Source organism: Hakea prostrata, unplaced genomic scaffold, assembly GCF_041222555.1.
Source record: "Hakea prostrata isolate BN-2017 unplaced genomic scaffold, UWA_Hpros_2 contig_87, whole genome shotgun sequence".
Lineage (NCBI taxonomy): Eukaryota > Viridiplantae > Streptophyta > Magnoliopsida > Proteales > Proteaceae > Hakea > Hakea prostrata.
The window spans coordinates 96,272-119,758 of NW_028291206.1; positions in this window are offsets into that span (position 1 = coordinate 96,272).

Sequence of the window (23,487 nt, forward strand, 5' to 3'; positions counted from 1 at the left end):
ATTTCGTCTCATCATTAGCGTTTGAATTTGTTTTGTTATAGTTTACTTTCATTGTCATAATATGTTGTTTATCTAATATGTTTTTTGATCTGTTCAGCAATTACAGTTGTACTAGTGAAATGGCTCCTAAGGCTACAGCAAGGGGAAGGCCTAAGGGGAAGGGAAGGGCGAAGGCTAAGGGAAAAAGAAAAGCAGTTGTAGAAGATGATTTGTTAAATGATGATCATCCCCAATGCGATCTCATTAGGTTAAAGAAGCAACCTATAGCAGAAGGAAGGGATGTAGACATTCTTTCGTTCGAGGGTGTAGGTTTAGTAGCCAAATTTAGAGAGCTTGGGTGGGAAAAATACTTGAGGCAAATACCAAGTGTTATGAGGAGGTAGTGAAAGAATTTTATAAAAATTTGAGGTTCAAAGGAGTTGGGGAAAACATTGCAGCCATCAGCAAAGTTAAAGGGGGTGAAAATACCCTTAAATATTCCTATGCTACGTCAGATTCTACAAATCTCAACTGCAGGAGAATGTGTTTTCTGGGAGCCTAAGAAGAAGTTCACGGAGCTGATTAATGTGGATGCCATATTTAATGATATAATGGTGAATTATACGGGTGACAGTAGGCACGTCAAGCTCAAGCAACTGAAACCACTTCCCCACGCCATTGCATACATCATACAACACAACGTTGTTCCTCGCAGTGGTCACCACGAAAGCATAAATTTATTTGAAGCTTACGTGACCTATTGTGTGCATACAACAAGGACTGTGAACCTACCGTACATCATTCTTAAAATGATGTAGTACGCGAGAATTGCACCTAATCGTGCTCTCCCCTACGGTAAACTCCTGACACACATTTTTAACAATTATGGAGTTGATCTGACAGGGGAGGATTGTGAAGCTGGGAACAAGAAGAAGAAGAAGAATGATGCAAAAATATCTGCCACTAATTTTCATTTTGGAGAACAAGTGGCAGATGTAGGAGCACAGGGTGCAAATGTAGGAGCATAGGCTGCTGAGGGCTTTGAACAGCAGGATGGAGCTAGATGGTCAAAAGTTGAGGTAGAAATTTCCCTCCTGAGGGGTGATGTACGATATATGCGTCGGCGCTTAGATCAAATTGCAGAAAAGTTGGAGCTTTCGGAGCTTTCGGAGCACTCAAATTCTTCATTAGAATCTTAGTAGCTTGAGTTGGTGATTTGTTAAATGTCATGTGAATGTTATTTGGAGGGGCTTGGAACAATTGGGTGAAGAATGTGTAATTAAGGGGTTTTGAACAATTTCAATATTTTCTAAATGTATTGTTATTTTACTATGGATGTGTTAAATAGATTTACAATATCATGTATTTGGTTTTATTTGGTGAACAATTTGTATGTGACTTATCTTGCCATTGGGAGTTGTTATAGTTGTTTGTAAAAGATTGTTATTGCATTGTGATATGGAGAAAATATGATCGAACCGGGTTCATACTCGGTTTGACCCTCGACCCCGGTCGAGACAGAGGGAATCGACTCGCTTCCGAGCGAACCGGATCCAGAAGATAGCTTGCTAAGGAAGAAAAGTAATTCAGCTACAAGCACGCCCTAATCCAACTTATGGATTAGGTTAATTACCCTAATGATGGCAGGCACAAATTGACGGTTGTTGCTTATCATTATCAAAGGGATAATCATCACATAACCTGGAGGTTATCTCAGGATTCCTCTACTAGTCCAAACTAGTAGAAGTCTATCGCTCAACGGATCTAATTGTTAAGATCCAACAACTACCCGAAGAAGGCTCGAGTACATCCAACGAAGGAGATTCGAAGGTACATTCTATATAAACCTTACTTGCCTACGAGGTAAAGGGGGGACTCAGATTCACATACACACTGGTAGACGTAAACTATCAAAGGCTTACGATCTAGATTACCTTTCCCAGTTCTTCATTCCTTAGCTCTGTGCTTCTAGCAGAGCCGTTTGTGATTAAGTTCATCAACTGACTTAGCCTTCGGAGGTGGACTCCCGACCCCCGCGGTCGGGCCACATCTGACGCTTTCATTTTGCAGGTCATCACGAGGAGATCTAAGGGCTGAGCAGATTTTGGACGCATCATTTGGTGCCGTCTGTGGGAAACTGACTTGTAAAGCCAAGGTGACTAGATCGGCAGCAGCCGCTGCACAACGCGATACCGGTGTTCAAATTCCTGGAGGGAATAATCCAGATATTCCCCAGGGCAGCCAACATCTTATTGAAGTAGATGGTGGTCAGGGAGGACATAATCCTCCAGAGACTTTCCAAGATCAATTGAATCAAGTAAAGATTCAACTCTTGGAGGTGAGTCAAGCACTTCGCGTACTTACCAAACGAGTGGTATTACCACAAGAACCTGATCATCGCGATTCAGGGAGGCGTGCATTGTCACATGATCAAAGGTTACCTGAAGATCGGAATATCGGTCAGAACTTTCGTGAAGGGGACCGAGGGCCTAGGAGAATTGACGATCAACCTAAGCAGGACGATCGGTTCGACAGACCACAAGAAAGTACAACCGATTCAAATACAAGGTTGGACACGGGGGTGAAGACTCACTCACCGACTGTTAGACGAACCGTTCGTGATGATCGAGCAGTTCGCGATGAGCGGAATGTTCGGGATGGACGGGCCGTTTGTGATGATCGAATAGCTCGTGAAGATCATGTTTTTCAAGGTCGTGATCATATTGCTGAAGATCACCCGACTCAGATTGGTCAGGAATTGGCCAACATCAATAAAAAATTAGGGCAGTTGGCTAAAGGAAGGATAACTGAGGATATTTATTCAGTTATTCGGAAGACCCCTTTTGCCGAGCCAATTGCAAGATATCAGTTTCCCCATAACTTCCGTTTGCCTACCTTTTCTAAATTCGATGGCTCCGGAGATCCAACGGCCCACATTGGCTATTACCAACAGACCATGGCAGTTTCAGGTAATTCTGATGAAATTCTATGCAGGGTTTTTGGTTCATCTTTAACCGGAGCAGCACGAAAGTGGTTTTCGAACCTCTCGTCTGGAAGGATCGTAAACTTTGATGAGTTGGCATGTAAATTCATAGGGCGATTCCAGAGTGGAATCCAGGTTAAGAAAACGGAAGAAACCTTGTTTACTATCAAACAAGGAAAGAGAGAATCGATCAGAGAGTTTTTGAAAAGATTCAACAAAGTAACGATGGAGATAGAGAATTTGGATGAGCAAGTAGCCAAAACTGCTCTATTCACAGGACTCACTAACCGAAAACTTCTGGAGTTATTACTACAGGATATGCCTGCAACTTATGCTGAGTTGGTACAGAGATGCCAGAAGCAGGCCGAAGTCATGGAGATCTTAGATGCGCGCCAGGGAGACAATAAAGCCTCCACTAAGGAACAGAAGGCTCCTGAACAAAAGCAGAAGCCGAAGAAGAATGTTCGCGATCGGGTTGGAAAATCTCAGGCTTGGCGGCAAAGGTCTCCCGATAAAAGTGAGTATACTCCATTCAATGCTCCTCGAGCTGATATTCTAAATATCATCAAAAGGCAAAATATTTTGAAGTGGCCACCTAAAATTCCTTTGAAGCCTGGAGAGCAGCAGGATCAAGAAAAATATTGCCGATTCCACAAGGATTATGGTCATTATACAAATGACTGTTGTCATCTAAAAGCAGATATTGAGAGATTAATATCTCAGGGACATTTGTCCAATTTTGTTAGCAGAAGAAGGGAGGAGCCACGTGAGCCACGCGCGCCTGCCCCTAAAAGGGATCGTTCGGTTAGTTCAGAACGATCAAAGGAGGCTCCGAGGTCTAAGAAAGGCAAGGAGGTAATTGATGCTACTCGATCACCGATCCTCACAATTTTCGGAGGACTAGAGCCCGAATCACTCCGGAGTTTAAAGACAAAATCCAAATTTATCGGAACCGGAGAGACGAGAAAGCGGAAGAAGCCAAACGGTGAAGATTCTATCACCTTTGGCGAGGAGGATGAAAGAGGCGTTTGTCTACCTCACGATGATGCTATAGTCATCAAAGTAGAGATTGCGCGCCGAGAAGTGCATAGAGTTTTGGTTGATACAGGGTCTGCAGCTTACCTAATTTCTTATGAAGTGTATCAAAAGCTGAAGGTGGATGAGGACTTAATGGAGCCATCATCCACACATTTATATGGTTTTGTCGGATCATCTGCAATGGCGGAAGGATCTATCCAGTTGGACTTATCTATTGGAAGTTTTCCCAAGGAGACGATCGTCCGAATCAATTTTTTGGTGGTTCGGGAACTGCCAACTTATAATGTTATCCTCGAGCGACCATCTTTATCCAAGATAGGTGCTATTGTTTCGACGAAACACCTGAAGATAAAATTCCCGACTGACATGGGAATTGGTCAAGTTTCCTCTGACCAGAGGATCTCTCGGCAATGTTACGTTGCCTATTTAAAAGACAAGGAAGGCCCAAGGAAGGTGACTGCCTTACCTATAGAAGTTCTAGATGATAGGGAAGAAGCAAGAAATGCAAAGGCCGAGCCAGTGGAAAAGTTGGAACAAATCCAACTGTGTACCGAGAATGAGAAAAAGATTACTTATATCGGGTCTGAGCAGCTGGAGGAATTCAAGGATGAGTTGAAGTTGTTTCTACAACAGAATAATGACGTATTCGCATGGTCTGCCGAAGACATGCCAGGAATTGATCAGGCTGCCGCAGAGCACAAACTCTGGATAGATCCGAAGGTGAAACCAGTGATCCAGAAAAGGAGAAATTTCTCCATTTAAAAATACGAAGCCGTTCGGGGCGAAGTTGAAAAACTGAAGAATTCTGGTTTCATATAACCAATTGAATGCCCAACTTGGTTAGCTAACGTGGTAATGGTACAAAAGGCAAATGGGAAGTGGAGGATGTGTACAGACTACACAGACCTCAACAAGGCTTGCCCTAAAGATTGCTATCCGTAACCTCGGATTGATCTTTTGATAGATGCGACTGCAGGATATGAAACTCTAAGTTTCATGGATGCCTACTTGGGGTATAATCAGATCCTTATGAATAAAGAAGATGAGAAGTCTACGGCTTTCATTACTGATCGTGAAAGCTACTATTACAAAGTCATGCCATTTGGCCTGAAAAATGCAGGAGCTACATATCAGATGGTTGTCAACAAGATTTTTAAGGATTTAATTGGGAAGAATGTTGAAGCTTATGTTGACGACATGCTAGTAAAGAGCTTTACAAGAGCAAATCATATTGCAGATTTAACTGAGGTATTTTCAGTACTGCGAAAGTATCAAATGAAGCTGAATCCAGAAAAGTGCGCCTTTGGAGTTTCTTCAGGCAAATTTTTGGGCTTCATGGTGTCACAGAGGGGTATTGAGGCAAATCCTGCCAAAATACAAGCTCTGATTGACACGGAGGCTCCCAAAACTGTTTGTGATGTGCAGTGTTTAACAGGGAGAATAGCCGCCTTGAATCGTTTCATCTCCAAATCTGGGGAGAAGTGTTTACCATTCTTCAAAGCACTCAAAGATTTGAGGGGCAGAAAGGAACCAAAGTGGACTGAAGAATGCCAGAAAGCTTTCGAGAAGTTAAAGGAAGCACTGGGACAACCACCACTTTTGTCCCAACCAGAGAAGGGGGAAATTTTACAGCTATATCTAGCGACGTCCCTTTCAGCGGTCAGTGCAGTACTTGTTCATGAGAAAGATAAAAAACAGTGGCCAATTTACTATGTGAGTCACGTGTTACTTGATGCGGAGACGCGATATTCACAGATTGAGAAGCAGGCTTTGGCTCTCATGATAGCCGCCAGGAAGCTACGGCCATACTTTCAGGCTCATCCAATAGAGGTATTTACGACTTTCCCTCTTAGTAAAGTTCTTAATAAACCTGATTTTTCTGGAAGGATGGTGGTCTGGTCGGTTGAACTCAGTGAGTTCCAAGTAAGCTTTAAGCCCAGAACGGCAATCAAAGCTCAGGCACTAGCCGATTTTGTAGTAGAAACTACTGCACCAGTGGAGACCACCATTGAAGATCCCGTTATACCAACCACTTGGGAGGTATATGTGGATGGCTCAAGGAATAAAGAAAAGATTAGAAGTTGACAAGGCTTTATGGGTCTAAGAACTTCATAATGTATTGTGGGCTTATAGAACTACGGTTCGAACACCCACAGGAGAAACTCCATTCAGGTTAGCATATGGGTCCAAAGCATTGGCACCTGTGGAGATAATGGTGGGGACGTTACGGGATCGAGAGTTCGAGAAAAAGCGAACGAACAAGGACTGCTTGACAATCTTGATTTGTTGGACAAAGTTCGGGAAAAGGCAATAGCACGAACTTAACATTATCAAAGAAGGATAGCGTCGCATTATAATACCCGAGTGAAGAATCGTTGGTATTTAGCAGGAGATTTGGTGTTGAGAAACACCTTAGCTTCAGACCCACGCCACCAAAGAAAATTGGACCCTTCCTGGGAAGGACCTTATATGGTTGTAAAACCAGTCGGTTCAGGAGCTTACAGGCTGAAGAACATCAACACCCAGAAAGAGTTGGACCGTTCGTGGAATGCCAGGCATCTCAAAAAATTTTATCCTTGATGATGATTTGAATTTTGTTCGTGATGTAATCATTTTCAACTCAATCAATGCAATTATTGGCTTTCAACAAATTATCTTTTGATTGGGGGGCATCATACACCACATTCAAGAACAAGATCCGACTATAAGGCATCGGTTTAAAACCCGAGTGAGTTCCTTCAAGACTTATTGTATTTCTCAGGAAATCCTTAAGTAAAGGCATCGGTTTAAAACCCGAGTGAGTTCCTTCAAGACTTATTGTATTTCTCAGGAAATTCTTAAGTAAAGGCATCGATTTAAAACCCGAGTGAGTTCCTTCAAGACTTATTGTATTTCTCAAGAAATCCTTAAGTAAAGGCATCGGTTTAAAACCCGAGTGAGTTTCTTCAAGACTTATTGAATTTCTCCGGAAATCTTTAAGTAAAGGCATTATTCTAAACAACTAAGACCTAGTGCAACAACGATTCAAGTGACTAGCAAAGTTCAAGATGAAGTTAATTTCTTATTTCTTCAAAAGACCGAAAGAGGCCAATCTTTACATCAAACATAAGATTACAAGAGTTGAATACAATCTTCGGTCAGAAAAGAAAGTCATCATCGGTGATAATTAAGGAGTCATACAAGATCAATACAGCTTTCCTAGGATAAACACATGAGTCAAGCAGTGGTATGGATTCAAGGAAAAGAAGAGGAGAAATGAGGATTACAAAAAACATTTCAGTATGTATAAAATTGTCACGCCCTCCCAGCCGGTACCCTATCTGGCATACCCGAGAGTGTGATCCACAGCCCGAAGATCAGGTATCGAGTGATCAACCTCCCACATAAACAATAACATAATCATGAACAATCATAACAAGAGTGCGGAAGATAAATCATGGATCCAATAATGAAAGATTGAATCATAAACGAATCAGAATAATAGATATAATCAGAGTATCAAACAGATAAGTAAAGTGAAGCAAAAATCCCACTATACATCCAGCGGAAAAGTAGCTCTAAAGAATAAACTAGACAAAATCTAATCCCAGTAGCAAGTACATTGGGTAACTAAATTATTCTCCACTTTATAGACGACATCCTTGTACGTATAGATCTCATAAATAGCACAAGGACGCTTCCACTCAATGGTCGAACTAAGCATCGTACGGAGCATAACCACTCGCGGGATCTTCAGAGTAATTGTGGTAACCGCAATCACCTTCCTGGAGATATGTCTCTTCGCCTTGCGCTTCCTCATAGGGACCGTCATAGTACTCAGTACTGCAGGATAGTCTAACAACATTGTACAATAAAGGAATGAGTTTCAAAGAAACTCGGTAAAGGCGATTAAAATCCATAATAACATAAATGGCGGGATTCCGAACAAACATAAATGCAATATGATATGAGACAAACAATGAATGAATGAATCTAACTCTATGTATGCTTGGTCTCTATTGGCGGACATGCTTTAAGTCATAGCACCGTACTTCTTTAGGAAAGTCCACTCACATCCTCAACCATTTAAGATATCTTGGATTCTCTCACGGATCATTTCACCGGTCTTGAGCAGCCGATTGGTAATGGGTCCTTCATCCCTCGGGACAAACCATGGCAGGGGGTTAAGTCAACACACTCTCTCACAACCATTTGGTATAAGTACTTGGCGCATGTCGGGTAAAACCTAGCCAAATGCAAGTCTTCTACTTAGTTACATCAAGTCAGATCCAGATACTTCCATTCCTCGTCCCTGACGATCCTTTCCGGTATCCTTCACACTAGAGTCAGCGTATCCTATGGCACCGACCAACTCGGACTACGGACTCATCAACCCTATTGATCATCCACATATGGTAAACGGGAAGCTCTCACGTCCTCTCACGGGTTGGTTACCGGTCTTAAGCGCCCGTGAGCCCAAGTCTAACCATATGCAACCCTACCAATAAATGGCCCCCACAATGTGATTCCTGTCCTCTCACGGGTTGGTTACCGGTCTTGAGCGCCCATGAATCCCCATTGCTACCACGGGTCGTTCGGTCTCAATACCCCTCCGATTAGGGTCTGACATAACAGGACATCCTAGCCAAACACTACTAGACAAATCCTAGATATGTCATCCAACAGTTTAGGAAGGTGTCCAGAGGGCATCTCCGGAAACATCCCATAATATTCCCGTAGTAGTCCAAGGACAGAAGTGTCGAAAGGACACCTCTCCTTTCCAAACCATACGTAAGTATACACATGCATCAATTCATATCATCACATATATGGTAACTTCATATATGGAAAGAAATCAGTTATTACAATCACTTGTATAACATTGGTAAGTAAATCATACATGAATCAATTCAACATGAATAAGTAATGCTACTGTAATCAAAGTTATGCAACAGTAGTATATCATTGTAAGAATCTAATTTAGGAAACATATTAATGATATTCAAATATAGAAACTAGATTCATGCTATCTATGTAATTAAGGAAATAACCATCCTTACCTTTTATAACTCGCAAAGAATCCTAAGAAATCAAGTAAGATCTTGGCAAACTTGAGAAGAAGGTCCTAAACAAGTATATACAACATATTAGGAAAGATCCCTAACAGAAAATATATCAAAACATCCGAAAGCAGACCAATTCGGAGTTGCTTTGTACTCATTGGTCGAGTGGATTGGTCGAGTGGTCCAGTCGACCAATCGAGTCGACCAATGCAGACGATAACCTATAAAATCAGAGTTTTAAGATATGAAATCCGAATTTGGTGGTTCAAAAGGGTACTAATCAAGGGGTAGACTACATCAGTAGTATTCTAGCATATAGGGGACCTCAAAACACTAATCAAATCAAGGTATCAAGATCCAAATTAGGAAACAAAAAGTTACCATAATTAACTCAAACATGGATCTTGATGAATTTGAAATAGAAAACAAGGACAAGAACTATAGGAGGATGGATCATTGCTTTTGGTAATGAAAACATGAAAACATGCATAGGTCTTCATGGAATAAGGCTTAGAAGCATAAATCTAAATAAGGAAATAAAACCTACCATATATGTAACTATCATGCATCATGAAGAACACATAGTAAGGTAGAAGAGAACAACTAGAATTCTATGGATTATGGATCATGGAAAGGAAACACAACCATTAACCACTAACATGATCAATGAAAGAAGATCCAAAGAGATCAGAATTCAGATTAGAAGATTAACAGAGATTAAATCATGGTTTGATCATGAATCCTTCAAAAGCTTGCAATGATCATGGTTAAGATCATTGTTCTAGCCTTAAATCCTTAGGATGATCATGAGAACATGTTCAGAGATGTTTGCAACAGAGGATGCAGCATCTCTTCTACTGTCTCAACTCAAAAAGGAAAGAAAAACAAAGATGGAGGAGAAGAAGAGAGAGTAGACATACCTTTTGATGCAAAAAGAAGAGTTCCGACAAAGATCCGTCAAGAAAACACCAAGGATGCAAGAGAGATGACTTGCAGAGGTCTTTGGTTCGTTCCAGAGGGTTTGGAGGCAGCAAATACGAAGTGGACTCGAGGTTGGGCTTAAATAGAGCAAGAATCAACCTAATTGCCAAAGACAGCACTCATTGGTCGAGTGGATTGGTCGACTGGGCCGATCGACCAATCGGTCGACCAATGCTGACAAGAAGGCCAAAACAGGGAATTGAAGGTCCAGATCAAATCCAAACCTAAAGGGGTTTTGCACACAAGTCAAGTGACTTACCTAATAGGTAGAAATGCCTTCAAACCAAGATAGAGAGCACTCCAAGTCCATCAACTAATTAGATCTTCATCAGGATTCAGTTTCCATAAATAGAACCTCATCATCAACTTTCATGGATTCAAAGCCAGACACCAAGTCCTCTACTGGGATGGCCCAAAGCTGACTTCGTACTTTACTTCGGGTCATCGGACCTACAAACAACAAGGTTTCCGGGTCAAGGTTAGGGCTGGGTTTCACAAAAATCCTCCGCAATTTCATACCATTTGGCTAGCTTGTCCAGGAGAAGTATGGTCCTCGACCAAACTTGCATTCAAGGCGAGCTCGTCATAATTGAATCCTTCCAGGGGAGAGTAAACAGTAGAATCTTCCAGATAATGTATAATATCCGGATCAGAAGGCGGATGATCAATCTTATTTTTGGTCCAGACAAGAGAAGGAAGACCCAGGTTGGTAAACACTTCAGGATGGCAAACAGCACTGTAAGGAGTCGTATCAAAATGAGGATCTTTCCTTAGTATCGATTTCCATACTTCGTTCTCACCATCCCGGTATGCCTGCAAGTTATAAGCATTCAGCATATCAACAAAGGGCTTACTGTGTAAATACTTGAAGACATAGGCTCTGCGAACGTCAGTTGGAAGGGATTCGGGCATAGGAATGACAACTTGCCTTTGAGGTAACGCATCAGATCCTTTGGCTCCTGACTTTCCAACTCCTCGCTCCAGTTGCCGGATCTTCTCCCTGGCATCATCCAAGTCTGACTGGAGACAATCAATCACCGAATTCTTTTCTCCTGCAACCTCCCAAGCTAATTTCCTAAGGCGAGCAATCTCAGCATCTTTAGCTTCAGAGATTTCTCGAAGCCTGGAAACTTCATTTCTCAACCTATTGAGCCTAGAGGCTGCTTCCACTTGGTTGTGGAAGTTACCAGTAAGACTCCTGCAAACAACTTCCGAGTTAAAAAGGAGCAGAAGAGTAACATTCAGAATCAAAAGATGATGAAGAAAGACTTACATCACCATTGACTTCATAAAGACCTTGTATGGAAGTTTGGAAAGAACTGCGCTCTCAGAAGTCATTCGAGCAGCAGTACACCATTCCAATGCTTTGTCAAACTCGTTTGACACTAATTCAGGCGAAGGATGAGAAGGATGAGCTACATCAAGAGAAGGATGAGCTTCATCACTAGCCAACAGACGATGCTTCTTAGTGGCAAAATCCTCCGACTCCAAACGAGGGGCGGAGGATGCCAAACAAGCTCTAGAGTTGGAAATAGAAGCAGCACCTGCTGGGACCGCACCTTCATCAGATGCCAACATAGTTGCCTCAGATGTCCAAAGGGTCTCCTTTGGGGATGCACAAACGGTCTGCAAAACAGGGGCATCAGCAATGCCATCGACAGCGGAGTGATCAAGATCTTCCTGGGAAGAACGAGCGATCACTTCAGGTAGAAGAGACGTAGGGGTGACATCAGTAGAAGCTGTGGGAATCTGACTTGAAGATTCACCAACAGCAGTCGCCTTACGTTTAGAGGATTCACCAAATGAAACCACCCCACTAGCCCCAACCACCGACGGAACGATTTTCTTACAAGATTTCGCTCTGATAAAGTTCGGGTCGATTCTGGGAGCCACTGTGTACATAGAAAGAGTCGTATCAGTACAATCAACAACAACACAAAAAAAAAAGGGGAAGAAAAACCCTAGTTCTCTGTCAGATATGAATTACTCGGAATACCCATTAAATAAACCCCAAGTATTACTACTGTGCAGTTTACTAAGGGGGAAAGGGGAAGAGATGGGTGATAGCAAAAAGCTCACTTGTTCAGAAGTTGATAGAGTTATTGTTGGAGTACGAGGAATACGGAAGCAAGCAGGGAGGACGAATGTCGCTTTTGCAAATCTAACTTGCAGATAGTAGGATAGATGGAGAGTACCCATGAAGGCTTTAAATAGCCTCAGGTATTGGTGCAACGGTTGAGAGCTAAAGGCAACCGATGGCCCAGATCGAAAAGACGCTTCAAAATCTACGACAAGCAAGATCAACGGTCAAAAGGAGGCCACGTAGAAACGAGCACCTGATGTGCGAATACCTCCAACCGTCGCACCGCCATTGTGATAATGGATGTATTACCAATTTATTGGAAACAGTGAATGGTATACCAAAGCAAGAAAACGTTTGGACTTCGCAGGTACCAGAAGGAAAACGTGTGGACTTTGTAATAAATGAAGGAGTGGGGAAGATTAAGGCATCTTCCCGTAACATCTCTTCATAATATCTTTATAAGATTATCATTCGTCGAGGAATGTGAAGTTAAGTGATAAGTCTTATCATTTATATTTTGATATTCAAGACAAGCTTTCGATTGGAGACGAGGAAATAGTAAGGCAAACATGGAAGAAGTATCTATTTATTAACAAGGAGGTCAATCTTTACAAAAAAAAAAAAAAAGAGATAACTCCCTAAGCCTCTTCCTCATTGTTGCCCGAGGAGCCCTGTACAGGAGAACTTTTCTCAGGATCCTGAGAAGAGCCTTCCTCAGGATTGTCGTTGTCAGAGTCCTCTTCAGCAGTAGCTTGTGACTCGGCTTGTGACTTTTCCTCTTGAAGTGGCGGTTCATCAGCAAGATATTCTTCATATTTTGGATCAGCTGGAAAAGGATCATCCTCTTCCCGGGCCCAGTCAGGGAGATCCATGTCTAACTTCCCAAAGACCTCTTTGTGACACACCTCACGAAAGGGAGCTGTATCGAAGGAAGGGTTGGATTCAAGAATCTCTTCCCAGACGTCATTTTGCCCCAAACGGTAAGCCTGGAAGTTGAAAGCACCCAGCAGTTTGGAGAAAGGTACGTTGTTCAGGTACTTCCGAACACAATCCTTTCGAAGCTCTGGCTTGATATGCTCGGGCTTGCTGGGAATCGCCAACTTCAAGTATTCTTCGTTCTCTGCACATTTAAATTCAAGTCTGTCACCGAATAGCGTGGCAGCTGTTTTCTGCTTCTTAGCCTCGCGCTCAGCAGCAACAGCGAGAGCCGTTGAAGAGTCAAGGGCCTCCTTTAGGGAGTTCATCTCCTCTTCATGTTTTCTCTGTAGCTCCTTGGCAGCGGCCGTCAGCCGGTCTATCTCAGAATTGGCCTTAGCCAAATTCTCTTCACAGGTCTGCAGCAAGGAGCCGTTGCGGCCAACTCGGCTCAATGCTTCCATGTGCTGATAAAAGTTCAACACAGCATTCCTGGGAAGGCAGAGTTTATCAGAAGAAGTCATAAGAGATTATGAAAAATTAAACAAGCAGGAAGACTGGTACCTTGTGGACTAACTAACAAGGGCAACATTGTCCAGGGCTTCAAATTCCCGACGATCAGAAGGTATAAGACCGAGGGAGCTCCACTCTGCAGCTTTCTCAGGGTCTTGTGTCACCCTATCGGTCAACTTCAGGGTCCACTGAGGGGTGAAGACCTCCTCACAATCCTTAGAATTTTTGGATTTTTTATGGGAGGAAGCATCAACTGTATCATGCTTCCGTTTGGTTCGAGCGGAGGAGGAGACATTTGACCTCTCCACCATCGGCTTCTTCCCTTTACCCGAAACATCAGCCACGGGCCTGATATTCCTGATACCCTTATATGAAGGGTCGGGAGAGGGAACAGAAGCCTCTTGATCAATGGTTAAGGCTCTAGGCGACCGTTGCTCAGCTGTTACAACGGCCCTAGCAGCCTTCACTCACAGGTTCTCAGGGTTCTTTCTTGGAGGCACTGCAAAGAAGAACAAGAGTCACAATTAAAGACGTATCACTTCAGTAAAATTAAAGAATGATGGTTAGAAGCTCACAATGAGCCAAGCCCCAGTACTGAAGGATGGAGTTATACTCCACCTCAAGTCCATGTATCTCTTGATACCATGAAATGGATTTGATCTTCCTGATGGCCACCTCGTCTTCTTTGGATAAGGGAAGGCCCTGATTACTTTCAGAATAGGAAGTACACTGTTTCCAGACAATCGGGAAGTTGAGATCTGATTGAGGCACTCGACAGAAAAAGTATCGTTCGTGCCATCTTTTGTGGTTGGAAGGGCAAGTTCCTTTGGCAAGAATGCTGCCCCTCCAATCGAGTTCAGCCTTATTGCATTTGGACAGAGAAACCCAGCCGGGAGGATGGGGGATTTTTATCTGCTCCGGTTCTGACAATCTGTTGTTTCCTCCAGTTCACCCTTGGATTAATAACATGTGTATTATTCTGATCTAACGCACAATAATTTGTAATCCCTTAAATCAATTTTCTCTCTCATTTAACCATCTCCTCTAAAAACCTAAGTTTTCTCCGGCTTCTTCATTAGCTTCATTAAATCCACAAAAGAGAAAATGGAGACACCACCCCTAAACAGCGATTTCGATGGATCAGTAGGGCTTTTATCTGCAGCTACTCCACCAGAAAAATCAAACCCAAGTTGTCTTGCTCTTGTTCCCGTCGGAGATGGTTTCGATTTTCCAAGTGGGTTATCGGAGAAATGTCGATTCAGCTAACAATTCAACGGTTGGAGAATCTAAAAAAAAAAAAAAAAAATTAACGCGGATTCTGACAGAATAGACGAGGACGAAGAAGTGGAGGAAGACAAAGCTAAGGTATCTATTTCTTCTCCATCCAAAAACGCTCCATACTGAGCTTCTTCTCTGGCTAATTGCTTTTGGGGTTCACCTTCTCGGTTTGAAGATGCTGCAAATACAGAGAAGAAAAAGAAGAAAGACCCACATCAAAAATAGAGGTCATTTGCAGAGATTCGGCTGCATAATCAAGAAAGTGTTCAGAAACAGAGGAAAAGTTGGGATTTTCTGATGAATTTCAAAGCTCAAGCAGTGAACAAGCTCCACCCAGTTATAGATGTAAAATAAAACAATAGATTCACATGACATGTGCAAATTGGATCTGATGATCTTTAACGCCTTCCAGATAAGGTCGCTTAGACTATACCCAAAGATCCTTCCTTGAACTGCTGAATGCACCATTGCTTTTAACTAATCGGTATTAGACCAAACATTTCTCCGACTCACCACGTACCGCTGCTGCAGTGAGGTTCGCGTAATCAGCACGAGCATCCTCCATGAAATCAACAAACGAGTGTCGAAGCTAACGAAGAAGAAGCCGACGAAAACTTAGATTTTCAGAGAAGTAGATGGTTAATTGAGAGAAAAAAGGATTATAAATTATTGTCCATTAGATCAGGATAATACACGTGTGATTAATCCAATGGTGAACTGGAGGAAATAGGAGGTTGTCAGAACCGGAGCAGATTAAAATTCGAGGATGGGAGATAGAAAGAATATGAAAGTGCACAAAAAGATAAAGAGATGGCGTAACGCCAAGTTCAAAACACAAACCCAAGAAGCCGACGATGAGACGCCAGCTATTGGGAAGGAGCATTCCAGGGCAAATGTCCCAGTGATTCAGAACGGCTGAGAACAAAGGATTAAAAAAGGGAAAGCGAACCCCGCTTTCCAGTGCATCTATGTACAGGGAAAACTCACCCGGAAGGGTTGAATCAACCCTCTCATCAGGATGGGGAGCCCTAACCTGATAAGAGGGAGGAAAATCAAAATCCTGGATTGCCGAAAGAAAGGTTTCCTACTTGTAAGAAGAGGGAACAGAGCCAGGTCCGCCATTAGACCTGGAAGTTTGAGACTGCCTAGAAGACTCGGCAGTTACCCTAGGACTCTTGGAAGATCCAAACTCAGGAAGGACAGAAGGAGTTTCGGTTTTTCTCTCTCAACCTTTTTGGGAAACTTCAGCAAATTCACGCCAGAGAACAGTTAGGGTTTTGTTATCACTATCTGACTGTTCAGAAGGAAGGGAAACAAAAGCTTCGTTACCACCACTATTACTGACACTGGGTACCAGAGAAACCCTATTATCCACCATTACTAGTTTCAGTAAGGTATAAAAAAAAAAAAAAAACTGGAGACAGGAAGTTTAAAACTTTGCAAAAGGATGAGTAAACTTATTGATTCAGTGAGGCAAAAGCTCGAGAGCAAGAAGGCGCGAAGCAGACGACGAAGGTTCAAATTTCAGACAAGAAGAATGAAACCTACGAAGACAACAAACCGCTTTTAAAACACCCGCACGAGTGTTCGGGAATCTGAACGATCGAGATTGATTCAGCATCGACGGTCAAGATTAGAAGACGTTTTGAAAGTTTGAACTCACGAATCCAAAACAAGCGTTCGGAAACCATCACTTGGGTTACCTGAGCCACGACAGATCGACTGCAAAGAGACACGTGCCAATGCCCTCACAACTCTCGAGGAAAAGTGGCCACCGCATTAAATGTGATATGACATTTAATGGAGCACACAGAGACTATTGCCTGACGAAGAACCCAGTTAAAAACCAAGCCCTCGGGCTCGACCGAACGCTTGGTCTAGGGGGCTCATGATATGGAGAAAATATGATCGAACCGGGTTCATACTCGGTTTGACCCTCAACCCCGGTCGAGATAGAGGGAATCGACTCTCTTCCGAGCAAACCGGATCCAGAAGATAGCTTGCTGAGGAAGAAAAGTAATTCAGCTACAAGCACGCCCTAATCCAACTTATGGATTAGGTTAATTACCCTAATGATGGTAGGCACAAATTGACGGCTGTTGCTTATCAATATCAAAGGGATAATCATCACATAACCTGGAGGTTATCTCAGGAGTCCTCTACTAGTCCAAACTAGTAGAAGTCTATCGCTCAACGGATCTAATTGTTAAGATCCAACGACTACCCGAAGAAGGCTCGAGTACATCCAACGAAGGAGATTCGAAGGTACATTCTATATAAACCTTACTTGCCTACGAGGTAAAGGGGGGACTCAGATTCACATACACACTGGTAGACGTAAACTATCAAAGGCTTACGATCTAGATTACCTTTCCCAGTTCTTCATTCCTTAGCTCTGTGCTTCTAGCAGAGCCGTTTGTGATTAAGTTCATCAACTGACTTAGCCTTCGGAGGTGGACTCCCGACCCCCGTGGTCGGGCCACATCTGACGCTTTCGTTTTGCAGGTCATCACGAGGAGATCTAAGGGCTGAGCAGATTTTGGACGCATCACATTGGGACTTGAGATATGATATGAAGCTTGACCATTATTAGTGAGTCTCCCAGTCCTTGGCATTTCGAAGCTAATTTATGTTTCCACACTTGTGTTTGGGGAAGCATCAACCTTCCTTTTGCCATGGAAGCGTGTGTTCAAGGTTCTCAGGTATTACATTTTTCATCATCACGTGATGTTATTTGTAAGTCTCTTATTATATTTTGAACTCTTTATTAATTTTTAGACCTGCATTTGGTATTCAATGGTCATATTTCTCTGACATTGAAGTTGAAGGAATATGTTAAATCACTTAACAAGGCCAATTAATGGTCTTATAGTGTACCATATAATTTAATTTTTTTTTTTTGGAGGGGGGGGTTGATAAGTCTTTTATACTAACCTAGTTGCATGCTGCTTTCGATCTCATATTTTTTTTGCTACTAAAAAGCCTTAGTTTTTTCATTGATTTTAAATTTTCAGGTTGAGGTTGCTGTCCGGGACAATGCCCAAATACTCTATGCGGTGAAGCTGAATTCAGTTGGCAAAGGTGATTCACGGAACCTTAATGTGATGAATAAAGTGCTTGTTGGTTTAATTTTATTGGTTGTTGCTGTAGTGAAATAAAATTAATTCATTCATTCTATTTACTTTCAGAAATAAAAGATCAAGCATTCCAAGAAACCACAGCAATATTATATTTGGCTGTACCTTTGTGTTATTACTCTGTTAATCAATTAGTTTGTTTTTTCGGCTTCAATAGTATGTACAACAGTCATTTTTGGTTTATAATTCTAGTAAGGATCTGTTAGCTTTTGGTTGTATAAATGTAAAATTCGTATATATATATATATATATATATATATATATATTATATATATATATATATATATATATATATATATATTATTTTGGGGGGGGGGGGGGGGGGGGGGGGGGGGGAGGTGGGGCCGGGGGTGTGGGTATAGATATTGATGAACATCAACTTGTTAGCCTGATGGAACAATGGCTCAATATCAACTTTCTGAGGAGGTAGGCATTCTTGTATGCTGGTTAACATAATGAGTTGGAGATTTTTTTTCTATAGATTTCATTTTTTTATCAACCTTTATAGATGCAGTAGGTTTTGTTTCTTCTACTCTTGCTGCAGACATGTTCCAGGAGCATGCAATAAAACTGGTTGAGGAGAGCATTTTCAAGGCACTCGATATTATGAAGACCAGGACAAGAGCAGTGTATGACACCTATTATTTTAATTCATGTTGTCAATCGTACCCTGAGGTTGTGTAGTTGTGTATGCATCTTTGTTCCCTGTTTAGGAGGAGCAAAACTATGAAGGCGTAATAATTATTCTAGCCACACCATTGAAAAGAATATATGTTTTGTCATCATACCACATTTGGGACACATTGAAGCTTATTTGGCGTTGTAAACTGTTAAATATTTGTGGTGTGGTCTAAATCAGCAATGGGTGAAATTTCAGATCTCTATTCAGAAAATGTCCTCCATTATATTCATTTATCACTGTACTTTTCAGCTGAATGTGACTCTTGTGTACTCAGCACTCACACTTCCCATATTCCTAAATTTTTTGAGCATTTTTTTAACAGTTTGCCAAGTAAAATTCAGCTGGGAAGTGACAAAAATGTTGGGAACCTTATGATTGACCAGTCCCAGTCATTTGGAGACCCTGACCTCCCACATAGTGACAAGTGTGAAATAGGGCCAAGGTTGTAAGTACATAGACAGATTTGAGTCACACAAAATTAGAGAACATCTAAATGTAGTTGCCTCCATATGTTTACGTATATATATTTTTAGTCATTGATTGTCTCGTAGCCTCAACTGAATGATGGCCAGAAATCCAGGATCCATAAATGAATAGCGGTGAGACCAACTAGCGTTTAACAGAATTCTGCCAGGATTCAGTCAAGATGTTGTTTAGGGGTGAATTGAATTCTGAATCTGAAATGGAGCTCTTAGTTTAGTTGTGTGTTTCTGATTTCCAAAATTTAATTGTCACTCCCACGTCCCAATTATATTTTGTTTCTGAGTTGTTTGTCTAAGAAATTGCTGATTTGAATCCCTCAATTCTACAATTAGGGTGAAGGTCTATAGTGGACTCAAATCTGCGTGAATTTGGCTTCTGGGCTTCTCACTGGGAGTGTAACAGACTGGTTCAGGGTTGTTAGAGCTCTAGGATGGGCTCTAATAGTGACAAATTTAGGATAAGGGGTCATGGATTAGGTAAGTTAAGGTTGTAGAATGGAAAGTAATTATTTTTGAAACTAGGGTGTTCAAGATTAGGGTTTTGAATTATAGTTCAGAATTAAGACTTCAGGTTTAGGGTTTTGGAATTCAGAGCAACAAGTTTTTAAGGTTGTAGAGGGGTGAACAGTGCTGAGGCTGGATTGAATATTAGTGTCTGTAGAGGGATTATGAATCTGCAAGGAGAAATATTCTAATAGGGGTTTTATTAGGGACTCTAGGGTTCTTGGCCAAAAGGCTGTTGTTTAAGTTTATTTATAGAAGAGATGGAATTTTGTGTTTCGACTTGATGATTACTATTTGTGTCCATTCATATCATTATTGTATTGGTTAGTTACAGGTTTATACTTGAATCATATTGTTGCATGAGTCATATCAGTGAGGGTCAAAATAGATACATATGAGATCAATGGTTAATACTTATCTGTAATTTTAAGACTCACTTATCTCTTCTTTTTGGTCTCCCCTAAGTTGCTAATGACTAGTGCTCATCTGAAATATTTAGTAATATAATTAAAGAACCACTAACAGATAGCTATTATATCTCTTCATTGCCTTGTTAATTCTTTTCTTGGGTAATACCTTACTCCACAACCCTATACTTGCTTGTAGATTGGAGTCTACTATGTCTTTTATTACCACAGTACAACCTGTAGGTTTCTCTATCTTCTGACACAGGTTTACTGATGCAAATTATCTGGGATAGTATTGAGATATATGTGGTTTTCATTCCCAGGGACCTTGGTCATTGCCCATGCCCTCATATTTTGTTTCTTTTTATTTGCATGAAGTCCTCCTTTCATGTCACCGCCTATAGTATCAGTGATTTCTGTTAACCTCATACCTTATTATAAGATGCTATCTTTAGCATATTGACTGTATGCAACGACTCATTTCAACTAAATTTATTGTGGGCATGAAAAAATTATGCATTTGGTTGCATCTCTGAACTAGTGCTGCTTTCTCCATCTGCTGACTTGATATGCATATATTCATCGATATGAATGCAACAATTTCAGTGACACAAGTAAGTTTTTCATGGTTGATCATCGTTATTTTTTTTTCCCTTAGGCAACAGTTAGATATCCTTTGTATTTTTCTTTATCTAGATTTTTGTCTATCCAACTCGAAAATCTTCAAAATTGGAGTAAGCCGCAAAGTGGGGCCTGGTCTAACCTAGTTATGTGATAATTTGGATACAAGGCAAGATCTTTGTCCAATATTTGTCGTGAAAGTTGTGGCTAATCAACTGCAACTGCTAATTAAGTGCAATTTTAGTACTGTACAACAACGATATAGACTTACCAGTTATCACAACTAAATTGGCAGTTTGTATATATTGTAGGAGACCCACCAATGAATAATGGCTTCTTCATTTTAAAGTTGTTCTTCATTGAGCTATAATGTTCTAAGCTACTACCCGTTTGATCCTGGTCTCTTTTCCTTTTCTATTTTCTCTCCATTCTACAAGTGGTATAAGATATCCTGTTCAAAGCAATGCATAATAATATTGTGAATATACAAGTATTCAGTGGACCAACCCTTATTCTCATTGGAGCATTTACAATGACAATCATATTGAATATATTATGAAAACTTAGTATACAAAACATTGATAACATCCATTTTTGGCTAACAAATGTTTGGTTTCCAGTAGGGGAGCAACAAAGGTGGTGACAATGTTGTTGATGATATTGTGGCTTGGGTAATAATTTGCTTGTGTCATTAACCAAACACCTTGAAGCTGAAAGTTTGAATGCCTGGGGTTGCACCTGTTTCTTTAATAGGTACACATGCTACTTCAAACTGACTGGATTTTTCTATTCCTTACGTGTACTAACAATTCAGTACTGGTTTCTTTGTTTCTCTATGTAGGTGGTGCATTTGATGGTGACAGAAAGATGGATGACTTGAAGCTCCTTTACAGACCTTATGTGGTAGAATCTTTGTCTTCTGAACAGAAACTCAGCCCTTGTGGTGCACTCTGTGCCCAGATACAAAGAGGCGTTGAATGAGCACCCCATGAAAGGCACCACTGCCGATGCTTCTATCTGGGCATTTTCTTGTCAGCCCCAAAGTTGATGTAGGAGCCATTTTAATATGTTCAGGAAACCTTCTCACTGACTGATTATATTCTTTTGTATCCCGAAAGTTACTGTAAATAAATTCTCTTACTTAATATACTCCCTCTTTCCATCCAACTTATTCCATCCAAATAGAAAAGAAAAATAGAATCATTATTTGTTTACTACTTTGGTTGGTTGCGTGGAATTCATCGAATACATCCACTTCTCATTATTCTAATTCCTACTGGCCTCCAAATGGTAGGTTCCACTATGAGATCCATTGGAACAGTGACAAGTCTTAACCTAAGATTAAACGTAATGAGATAGGTTGGTTGACTTTGTCTCCCCATACGGAATGGAGGAACTACATTTAAAGAGGTTGGGGTTTGTTATAGGTTGAACTGGTGTTTGGAAATTCATGTGCATGGAAGTGACGAAACTATGCATTAACATGAGCCTTTGACTACCTCGTCTGATTTTAGAACAAATCGGGGGAACTTTTCAATTTTATTTGCAATAAAAATCTGATCTCCAATGAATTGAATCTTTTGCTTAGATTGATTCACGCAGTTTTCTTTCAATGGAAATAAAGCATAAATTCAAATGTGAAACCGAATTGACGAATGCGGTGTGTTATTTTATCAAACAGATCAATGCGGAAATGGAATTATTTATAAACTTGGTAAAACGAAATGGTTCCGTTCTGAAGCCACTTGAAACGGAACCATTCCGTTTCATCAGGCTGATGACATTGATGAAACGGGTTGGTTCCGTTTAAAAAGGAACAAACCCGTTTGGTCTCTGTGATCATAGAGACGAAACGGGTTGGTTCCGTTTAAAAAGGAACGAACCCGTTTCATCTCTGTGATCACAGAAACGAAATGGGTTGGTTCCGTTTAAAAAGGAACGAACCCATTTCGTCTCTATGATCCGTTCGTCAGATGAAACGGGTTGGTTCCGTTTAAAAAGGAAAGAACCCGTTTGGTCACTGTAATCACAGAGATTATACGGGTTGGATCCGTTTAAAAAGGAACGAACCCATTTAGTCTCTGTGATCACAGAGATGAAACGGGTTGGTTCCGTTTAAAAAGGAACGAACCCGTTTGGTCTCTATGATCACAGAGATGAAACAGGTTGGTTCCGTTTAAAAAGGAATGAACCTGTTTGGTCTCTGTGATCCCTCAGATGAAACGGGTTGGCTCTGTTTAAAAAAGAACGAACCTGTTTGGTCTCTGTGATCACAAAGATGAAACGGGTCGGTTCCGTTTAAAAAAGAACGAACCCGTTTGGTCTCTGTGATCACATAGATGAAACGGGTTGGTTCCGTTTAAAAAAATACCTATGTTCATATCCTTCCCAATATTGGTAAATTGGAATAACCACTTTACATACCAAGTCTTTGTTTCATCACACTGTTATGGTCACTAAAATTTTAAAATGAAGACTTACAATAATGTGTATGGGAATTAGTATCACTAATATAAGGGAATCAATAAGTTTTCAATATAAAGCTCATGTTTCAATTATTTGTTTCATTAGACTCTAACTATCATATGGACAATAGATATGAAAATTTATATAATAGAATGTGTACAATATCATATTTTATAGGTGAAATTGTTTTGACAAGTACTTACAACCCTTCAAATACAATGTGATCAGTCTTTCACATAGATACAGTACATTTTGTTCAAATAAAGTACTGAACTACCCATCCACTTTACTCTTGTCCTCTTGTCTATGTTACAATACTGACTTTAAATGTAGGGCGTTTACATGTTTCTTGAATAAAATACATAACAAGAAAGTA